Here is a 10,123-nt window from a genome sequence, read left to right as displayed (position 1 = left end):
GAACAAGGTAGTACAACTCTCCCCCGATGCCGATACTACAGATGTTGATATATCCACCTGGACACCAATATCTTTCATCTCCGAGTCATATAAGCAATGGTGGCAAGAGTGGAAAGAACAACTGTTCGCAACTTCTGCTCACACATATCGGCACATGATCGACCCTGAATACGCCATCCCTGACGACGCGGTAAGTTTCCTTTAACTCCCTTCTGCTTTTCCCTTCATATATCAGTAACCGATTCTCTTGTAACAGGTTAACAACCCAGCACCATCGGTGAGCAAAAGTGGGAAACCCTTCAATCTCCGGCCTATTTTCCCAACATCGCTGATCGGCTACAACGCTCCCACCTTAGCCGCTTTGACCCACCAGAAGATTCGTACCAAGACCATCACTTCCAAGTCCAAATTGGCTACATCCAGGGCTACTCCATCGGCTGCTGCTACAACCTTGGTCAAAGCATTTAAGGTAACAACCTCGTTTATTTTTACTTATGCCGATCACAAACTGTATTAACCTTAATCATCAGGGGGTAAGAGCTACTACTGGATCGTCATCGGCAATTCCGCCGATATCAAGCACCACTTCCTTCGATGAACCTTCAGAGGTAGCTTCTTGACTTTACATTTTACTTGTTAAATATCATCTCTTACACTTGTTTTGCAGCAACAATTGGGTACATCGGCAAACGTACCAGATGTCCAAGCTTCACAACCAACAAGTGTCGATGCCCCCCAGCCCATCGTTGCCGATGCCCAAGCAAAACGCAAAGCTTCAACAGATACTGAAGCACAGCCAAAACGACAAAGGTCTATGCCGATCCCTACATCTGCCCCAATGTCATCGGCCGTCATACCTCAAGAGCCCACCATCGATGAAGTCACAGAGGATATCCCATCGGCAAGCTCAGCCGATCCCCCACACGACATACTCCAGGTTGCTTCCTCCAGTCAAGCACAAGAAATTGCCTTGAAACAGGTAAACCGATCAGCCTAGTTGATTTACAATACTCATACTTACCCCTAACTGATCTCCCTCTCTCTCTCTCAGGAACAAGACTCCCCGAACAGCCTATTTTCCTTTGCCATTGATATTTCTGACGACGATGGAGAGGAGACAAGTTCTTCTCTTGCACTGGGAACAATATCGGCAGAGACTAAATCCAAGTTGGAAACCCTCCTGAACTTGCTACAACAAGGTACCGCCCAACTGGTAGATGACTCGGACCCCGCAAAGGCAATCTTCAAAACAATTCGGGGCCAGGTCCCTGCCGATGTTGAAGAAGTACTCTTCCCAGCAGCTCACCTAGAAAGCCACCAACTGCAATATCAACGGGCCGCTCAGCGCATTGCCGATAGAGCAGCTCAGGCTCAACTCAAAGAAGAGATGCTACAACTGAAACAGATTGCCGATGAGAAGCACAAGGGCATCGGCAACTTGCAGACTTCGGGCGCTGAACTTAAGCAGAAAATCTTAGATTTATCAGCAAGGAAGATGGCTCTATTGGCTGAACTGAAAGAAGTTGAGGCAGCCTTAACTCATGCCCAACAAGAAGAAAGCCAGCTACCCGATGCCATCAAGACCCTTCAGCAAGAAAGAGATATCCAAGCTCGCAAAGCTTTAGCCATGAAGAAAAAACTCAAGCCTGTGGAGGGTGCCGCCGATGACGATATCAAGGAAATGGAGGAAGCCGACCAGATTCGCCTGCGTGCGATATTAGCTATCCAATCCTTGTTGAACGTGTAATCTTATTTATTGTATCGGCACTTTATACTTTTATGCATCTATCCAGATACTAGGGTAATATTTCTTTAAATATTTTCCATTCATCGCTCTGGGAAACACAACCCCTTCGAGGGTTTCTAAAATATATGCATTACCAGGAACAGACTGATTTATCCGATATGGACCTTCCCAATTAGGAGACCACTTTCCAAACTTTGAACTTTTAGTCCCAATCGGTAAAATCAATTTCCAGACCAGATCTCCATCGGCAAACTCTTTTACTTTCACCTTCTTGTTATACCATCTAGCTACTCTTTTCTTATTTTCTTCGATACTAACTAAAGCCCTTAACCGATGACCCGCCACATCTTCCAACTCATCCTTCATAAGAGTATTATAATCATCGGCTGTCAGCTGATCTTGAGAACGTATTCGTCTAGAGCCAACCTTAATTTCCCAAGGCAATACTGCATCGTGTCCATATACTAACTGATAAGGCGTTACTTTGGTTGCACCATGACATGACATCCGATATGACCACAAGGCTTCATTTAATACTGTATGCCACCTCCTAGGATTTTCTTCAATTTTGCGCTTAATGAGTTTGATGATCCCTTTGTTAGAAGCCTCAGCTTGACCATTAGCTTGAGCATAATATGGAGAAGAATTTAAAATTTTAATTCCCATACCTACAGCAAACTCATCAAATTCTCCTGATGTAAACATAGTGCCCTGATCGGTAGTGATAGTCTGAGGAATACCAAATCGGTAAACAATATGCTCTTTCACAAAATCAATCATATTGACCGATGTCACCTTTTTTAAAGGAATTGCCTCAACCCACTTCGTAAAATAATCGGTAGCAACCAGGATAAATTTATGTCCTTTACTCGATGGCGGATAAATCTGACCAATGAGATCAATAGCCCATCCCCGGAACGGCCACGGTTTGATTATAGGATTCATAGCCGATGCAGGCGCTCTTTGAATATTACCAAACTTTTGACACTCCTGGCATCCTTTAAAATACTTAAAACAATCTTCAAGAATAGTCGGCCAATAGTATCCATTCCTTCTGATCATCCATTTCATCTTGAAAGCCGATTGATGTGCCCCACATACTCCTTCATGAATTTCACCCATCAAGCTTTTCGATTCATCATTGCTAACACATCTAAGTAAAACTCCATCTATAGTTCGATAATATAATTCATCATCGAGGAGCACATATTTGGTAGCTTGGAACCTTATACGTCTCTCAACCTTTCTATGTGGATCCTTTAAGTAATCGACAATCTCTTTCCTCCAGTCATCGGTATCAACTACCGATGTTAGCACTTCCTGAATAGGCTGATACCCTGAAGCATGCTGAGCTAGTCGATTAGCTTCCTCATTATGCAATCGAGAGATATGTTCAAGACGAAAACCTCTAAATCCTTTCAACAATTGCAAACATCTTTCATAATACGAAATCAAAGCTTCACTTCGGCATTCATAACTTCCAGTCAATTGATTTATAACTAGCATAGAATCACCAAAGATTTCAACAACATCGGCACGTATTTCCTTCAGCAATTCTAACCCTTTTATCAAGGCTTGATATTCAGCTTGATTGTTTGTTGCCGTAGCAACAATCGGCAATGAAAACTCATACTTCCTCCCTAGAGGTGAAATTAACACAATGCCGATACCTGCTCCTTCACCACATGTGGACCCATCGAAGAAAAGTGTCCAGGGAGCAATCCCCAGAAAGTCCACTGTATTACAATGCTGAGTGACAAAATCAGCCATCACTTGCCCTTTAACTGCCTTAGTTGATTCGTAACGTAGTTCAAATTCTGATAATGCCAAAATCCATTTGCCGATTCTACCACTTAACATCGGCATCGACAGCATATACTTGACCACATCGTCTTTGCATATGACCGTACATTCGGCAGTTAACAAATAATGCCTTAATTTGACACAAGAAAAGTATAAACACAGACACAATTTTTCGATGGCCGAATACCTCGTCTCAGCATCCACTAACCTTCTGCTCAAATAATAAATAACACGTTCTTTCCCTTCAAATTCTTGAATAAGAGCCGAACCGATAACTGTATCATCAGTTGATAAATATAACCTGAAAGGCTTCCCATATTGAGGTGGAACTAACACTGGAGGATTTGATAAATATTTCTTAATTTCATCAAGGGCTAATTGCTGTTCAACTCCCCATACGAATTCCTGATCAGCTTTTAATTTAAGTAGTGGGCTGAAAGCCTTGATCTTACCCGACAGATTAGATATGAATCTTCTAATGAAATTAATCTTACCGATCAAAGATTGCAATTCAGTCTTATTAGCAGGAGCAATCACCTTGTTAATTGCATCAATAGACTTCCTACTGATTTCAATGCCTCGCTGATGCACCATAAAACCCAAGAATTGTCCTGCCGATACACCAAATGCACATTTATTAGGATTCATCTTCAATCCATGCTTCCTTGTGCACTCTAGTATCTTTCGCAGATCGGCTAAATGCGCTGTGATATCTCCAGACTTAATCACTACATCATCAATGTAGATCTCCACTAATGTGCCGATGTATTCATGAAAAATAAAGTTCATAGCTCTTTGATAAGTAGCACCGGCATTTTTCAAACCAAACGTCATGACTATCCACTCGAACAACCCCACATGACCTGGACATCTGAAAGCAGTCTTGGGAATATCTTCTTCAGCCATGAATATTTGATTGTAACCTGCATTACCATCCATGAAGCTGATAATTTGATGTCCAGCCGCAGCATCAATCAACAAATCAGCAATCGGCATTGGATAGCCATCCATTGGTGTGGCTTTGTTGAGATTCCTGAAATCAATACAAACACGAAGTTTTCCATTTTTCTTATAAACAGGAACCACATTAGAGATCCACTCTGCGTATCGACATTGCCGAATAAACTTTGCTTCAATTAATTTAGTTATTTCGGCCTTAATGTCAGGAAGTACATTAGGGTTGCATCGGCGCGCTGGCTGCTGATGTGGCCGAAATCCAGATTTGATAGGTAACCGATGTTCAACTATCGATCGGTCTAATCCAGGCATCTCAGTATAATCCCAAGCAAAACAATCTTTATATTCTTTTAACAAATCTGTTACTCGCTGCTTACACTTGGAATCTAACTTAGCACTAATAAAAGTAGGTCTTGACCTATCACCATCACCAATATCTACTTCTACTAAATCATCTGCCGATGTGAACCCTTGACCTAATTTTCCATCATCGGCAAACCTATCCATTAAAACTCCTCTTCAGAACCGACTGCTTGGATCGGTGGAATTTCATAATCAGCAACTCTAAGGAACTCTTTTTCCCAAGCTTCTCCTGACATGCATTTAGTTCGCTCATAAGTATCTGATTCTGCCGATGCGATGATATAAGAAGAATCACCAGGGACGACCTCAATCTTATCCCCAATCCACTGTACGAGGCATTGATGCATTGTAGAAGGAACACAACAATTAGCATGAATCCAATCCCTCCCTAGAAGCAGATTATATGCACCCTTGCCGTTGATAACAAAGAACGTCGTTGGCAAGGTTTTGCTGCCGATGGTTAATTCCACGCACACTGCCCCTTTAGCCGGTGACACATTGCCTTCAAAATCTTTCAACATCATATCGGTTTTGGTCAAGTCTTGATCCCCCTTACCAAGTTTCCGATACATCACATAAGGCATAATATTAATCGCAGCCCCTCCATCAATAAGTACCTTAGACACAGGCTGCCCATCAACTCTGCCCTTCACAAACAAAGCCTTAAGATGCTGTCTCTCGTCATCGGTAGGTTTCTCGAAAACAGCCATCATTGGATCTAGTGTTAACTGAGCTACTTGATCAGAGAGAACAACTTCTTCCTCATTATCAGATAGTGCCAAAAATTCCATCGGCAACATGAATACCATATTAACATCTGCCGATGGACCCTTATTTTTGTGTTTTACCTGCCACTGCTGACGACCAGGCTTTTCATTGGAGGAATTTTCCTCTTGGTATAAATCCTCCTGACGCTCACGTTGCATCCTCCTCCTCTGCGTCTTTGTCAGACCCTCTGGGCACCATCGAGGAAACTTGGTTTTCCAAACCGGCTGATAACAAGTCCTAGTTGATTCTACACGACGTATATTAGGGTCCCTGTAGAATATTTCCTCATCGGGAACTCTTGCGTTTGCCATCTCCTCAAGCTCCTCTTGATTCCTTGGAAAATATCCAGCGCGTTTACCAAGCCTCTCATGTACACTAAGTCTGCCCCCCAGCCGATCATGCACTGATGCTCTGCCTCTGATCGGCTCATTGACAGACAAACCCTGATTACCAAGTTGAAACCTCCTTTCTGAGCGATTGACTCCGTAATAACCATTACACTCAGGGCAATTTTCAACAGTTGGCAATTTAATACCTTCTTCCCAGCAATGGATGAAAAACGGACATCTCCAATGATCTTTATGTCGATTCCATTCCTCCCGACGTCTCACTTCTTGCTGTTGTCGATATCGGTCATTACGTTGACGCCAACCCTCCTGCTGCCTCCGATGAGTAATCACAATGCCAGATCGAGGAGGATTTTTGGAACTACTGCTTTCTCCTAGCAAACCCTTACTTTTTGCATCATCGGTAGTTATCCGATGTTGGGGGTCCACTGACGCGTTTTTCTCAGCAGCCTCTGACGTCAAAACCTTGGTCTTTCCTTTGGCATCCAACATATTTGCTGGAAAAGGGTGTTGATCAATTTTCATCGGCTTCTGGGCTTTGGAAGTACCAAACTTAATCCTCCCAGATTCAATAGCCGATTGTAACTGTTGCCTGAATACCTTGCACTCATTTGTACTGTGTGAAGTTGCATTGTGCCATTTGCAGTACAAGATCTTCTTCAACTCTTCTGCCGATGGGATCACATGATTAGGTGACAGCTTAATTTGGCCCTCTTGAAGCAAAAGATCAAATATTTTATCGGCCTTGGTGATATCAAAGGTAAACTTTTCTGGCTCTTTTTGACCAAAGGGACATGATATTGGCTTTTTATTCTTAACCCACTCAGCTAAGCCGATAACTGGTTCTTCATCAGAGTCAGAATCTCCTACTTCTTCAACAAATGATACCTTTTTACTCCAATTCTTTTTAGGTTCAAAAACCCTAGTATCTTGATCAGAGATCCTTTGCACAAGATGACTGAGGCTTTCAAACTCCTGAGAAGCATATCTGTCTTTAAGATGTGGCAATAACCCTTGGAAAGCCAGATCGGCAAGCTGCCGATCATCCAGCACCAGGCTGTAGCACTTATTTTTTACATCTCGTAGCCTTTGCACAAAGCTCTCTACCGATTCATCATTACGCTGTCTCAATTTTACTAAATCGGTAAGCTTCTTTTCATGGATTCCAGCAAAGAAATACTTATGGAATTGTTTTTCTAGATCAACCCAAGTAATAATAGAATTTGGTGGCAATGAAATGAACCATGTAAATGCTGATCCAGACAAAGATGATGAAAATAATCGAACTCTTAATTCATCTCTGTTAGCTGCTTCTCCACATTGAATAATGAAGCGATTGACATGTTCCATTGTTGATGTATCATCTTGCCCAGAGAATTTAGTGAAATCCGGTACCTTGTACCGATTTGGGAGAGGAATTAAATCGTATGCAGGAGGGTATGGAGTCCGATAAGAATAAGTATTGACCTTGGGCTTTATCCCAAACTGATCCTTCATAATTTCTGCTATCTTATCGGCCCAAAAAGCATCAGCCTCCTGCTGACGAACCGGTTGAATTTCTACAGGTGCCTGCTGACATCCCTCCACATATCTTTGTGGCCCACGATCTCCAGCAATCGGCATATTTGCCGTTACTTGTGGTCCATTAGCCTGTTGGAAAGGATTCATCGGCTGGGCTGCCGATGCTTGATTCTGGAAACCAGCTTGCATATGACCTTGTTGAATCCCTGCAACCTGCTGATTTCGCTGAACTATATGTTGAACAGGTAACTGTCCTGACCAATCATTATTAGAACTCATCGGTACAAAACTTACCGATGGCTGGTAATTTGCTGATATTGTTGGATAATTAAAACCGGTTTGAGGCATGAACTGAACCCCAGTTTGACTCATAGCAGGGACTTTCTGCTGCATCGGCAGTAAGCTCGCCGATGGACTTGAATTGAATGTTTGAACCATAGGTATCTGGAAACCTCCTGAAGTTGGTTGCACAGAAGTAGTTGCGGCATATTGAGGCACTTGAGCCATCGGCGAAACGGCCGATGGTATAGGCGCTCTCCCTACTGCATCAAACACTTGAGGTAATCTAGGATTGAAAGCAGATGACTCTGGAGGCATGCCATATCCCCACCAATTAGTAGGAATCTGGCTATTCTGAGACACAGGGCCTGACATAGCTGATGCCGATAGATCTGTATTAAGCTGAACTCGCCCTCCTGGTAGTACCTGTTCTGATTGTATTGGTGTAGATTGAACATTAGGTGAGCCCGCCAATACTGGAGGGGAAGTAACTTCTGTACCCACAACGGCCGAAGGAGCCGATGGAGTTTTGACAGATGCTGGCTCTGGTTGATGATAGGCAGGCCCAACGTAATGTGGTGCCGCTTGTCCTTCTTTGAGAGTTCGAACCACAGCATTATGAACAGTATTGGACAGCACACTGGAGTGATTAATCAAAGCATGATTTACTGCAGAATTAACCATCTCTTGAAGTTTACCAGGATTGGAGTCAAAGGTAACCTGCCGAGGCAACGGCAAATCTTGCTTCTGGATGACTTGTCCACTCTTGTTCAAGCTAAATGATCTCAGACAAAGCTGCTTGTATTCTTCTACAGCCTTTTCCATAGCCTGCCTCTGTTCTTCCTTGAGATCTTCTTCTGATACTGCGATAATGTTCCCTGAATCGATCTCAGAATTGAACATATTGATTGATTTGTCCCACCGGGCGTGCCAAAAGATGTGTTGATGCAAAAGTGGATCTGCAAACACAAAGGGCTAATACCCGAATCGATATCCAAAGCGTGCCAGTCGATTTGACCTGTTAATCGACAAGGATGAAGATACGAACACTTTAGTCCTGACAACAGCGATACGCCCGGAAGTCATGGCCAAGAGGTGCTCACGCGGAACTCGAGAATCGCCGAAGGTCGCACTGAAACGATGCAGCTCGCCGATTCAATGAGAACTCGTAAAAAAGAAAAAGTATGCAAATTGACGAAGTCGCCGAAAAGTAAGTAGATGCAAATAGGAGTAAAAGTTGGTTTTGATGTTGATTGATATATCTCTTACATTGCCCCTTACTCCATATTTATACCCTGATCTAAAGAGACACAACCAAACACAACTAGGACACCAATCCCATATCTAAGGAAACACGTGACTCTTACATGAATCATACTCTAACTAATATAGAAAAGGAAATCAACTTCTATCTATTTCCCTGTCCGCCTCAATTACGATGGAAACCTCACTGTCCTCCTTCCCATCGGCATACTCCCTATTTCATCGGCAGTAGTCTTCAAGCCTTCCTTCATCGGCATATTCCCTGTTTCATCGGCAGTAGTCTTCCAGCCTTCCTTCATCGGCATATTCCCTGTTTCATCGGCAGTAGTCTTCCAGCCTCCCTTCATCGGCATTGACAACAACACCTCCAACCTCATCGGCAACGTCCGAGTCCAAATCAACCTTTCCATCGACCATCACCAGCTATCGGCAACCATCTTTACAAGCTGGCTTTCATCGGTTATCAAAGTATTCAATAACTTTCCCCTTGCCGATTAGTCCACTCCGATTATTTTGACACGTGCAAAAAACGGTGTCAACATCTTGTTAATCCTATCGACCGAACCAAGACACCAAGGATTCATGGGAATATAATCCAAGAAAGATATGCTACCATCTCGGTAGATAAAGCTGAAAAAGGTTTTAGTGATTTGCCTCTTGACATTCCTGGAGGTGATGGCGAGAAGACTCTAGGAGAAGCAGAGAAGACATTCATTCTATGGTGCAAGCGCTACATCATCATTCCTAGGATGTCGCCTCCACCTCCTCCTGAACTACCTCACCATAGGTGCGGACGAAAACACTACATCATTAATTTATATTGGCTTAAATAATTAACAATCTGCTCATAATAATATGTCATTCCTTTTTTTGTAGCAGATCCTCCCCCAACCTAAGTCCAATTGTTCAATCGCCAGATCATCATAGTGCTCTGTACGATGACAATGTGTTGGAAGGCGAGGCTGCATCCACACCATCTCCAAGGAGGTCTCCAACGCCGCAGCCGCCATCTCCAAGGAGGTCTCCAACGCCGCTGCCACCACCTCCAAGGAGGTCTCCAACGCCTCCCCTGCCC

At 43.3% G+C, this 10,123-nt stretch overlaps 1 long non-coding RNA gene across 2 annotated transcripts; it reads left to right on the top strand.

Annotated features, from left to right (window-relative positions):
• The first annotated feature begins 346 nt into the window (after positions 1-346).
• Positions 347-1,088, top strand: LOC136539737 (uncharacterized). 2 transcript variants are annotated; one of them, XR_010779755.1, is made up of 4 exons: positions 347-469; positions 531-608; positions 668-979; positions 1,052-1,088. It is a non-coding gene; the product is annotated as an uncharacterized lncRNA (long non-coding RNA). The 2 variants fall into 2 exon arrangements; XR_010779754.1 differs by lacking the exon at positions 347-469 and having other exon boundaries at positions 478-608.
• Positions 1,089-10,123: the final 9,035 nt, after the last annotated feature.

This window comes from Miscanthus floridulus, chromosome 2 (genome assembly GCF_019320115.1).
Source record: "Miscanthus floridulus cultivar M001 chromosome 2, ASM1932011v1, whole genome shotgun sequence".
Lineage (NCBI taxonomy): Eukaryota > Viridiplantae > Streptophyta > Magnoliopsida > Poales > Poaceae > Miscanthus > Miscanthus floridulus.
Note: the sequence above shows the minus strand (reverse complement) of the source record. Positions and strands in the feature narration are given on the sequence as shown.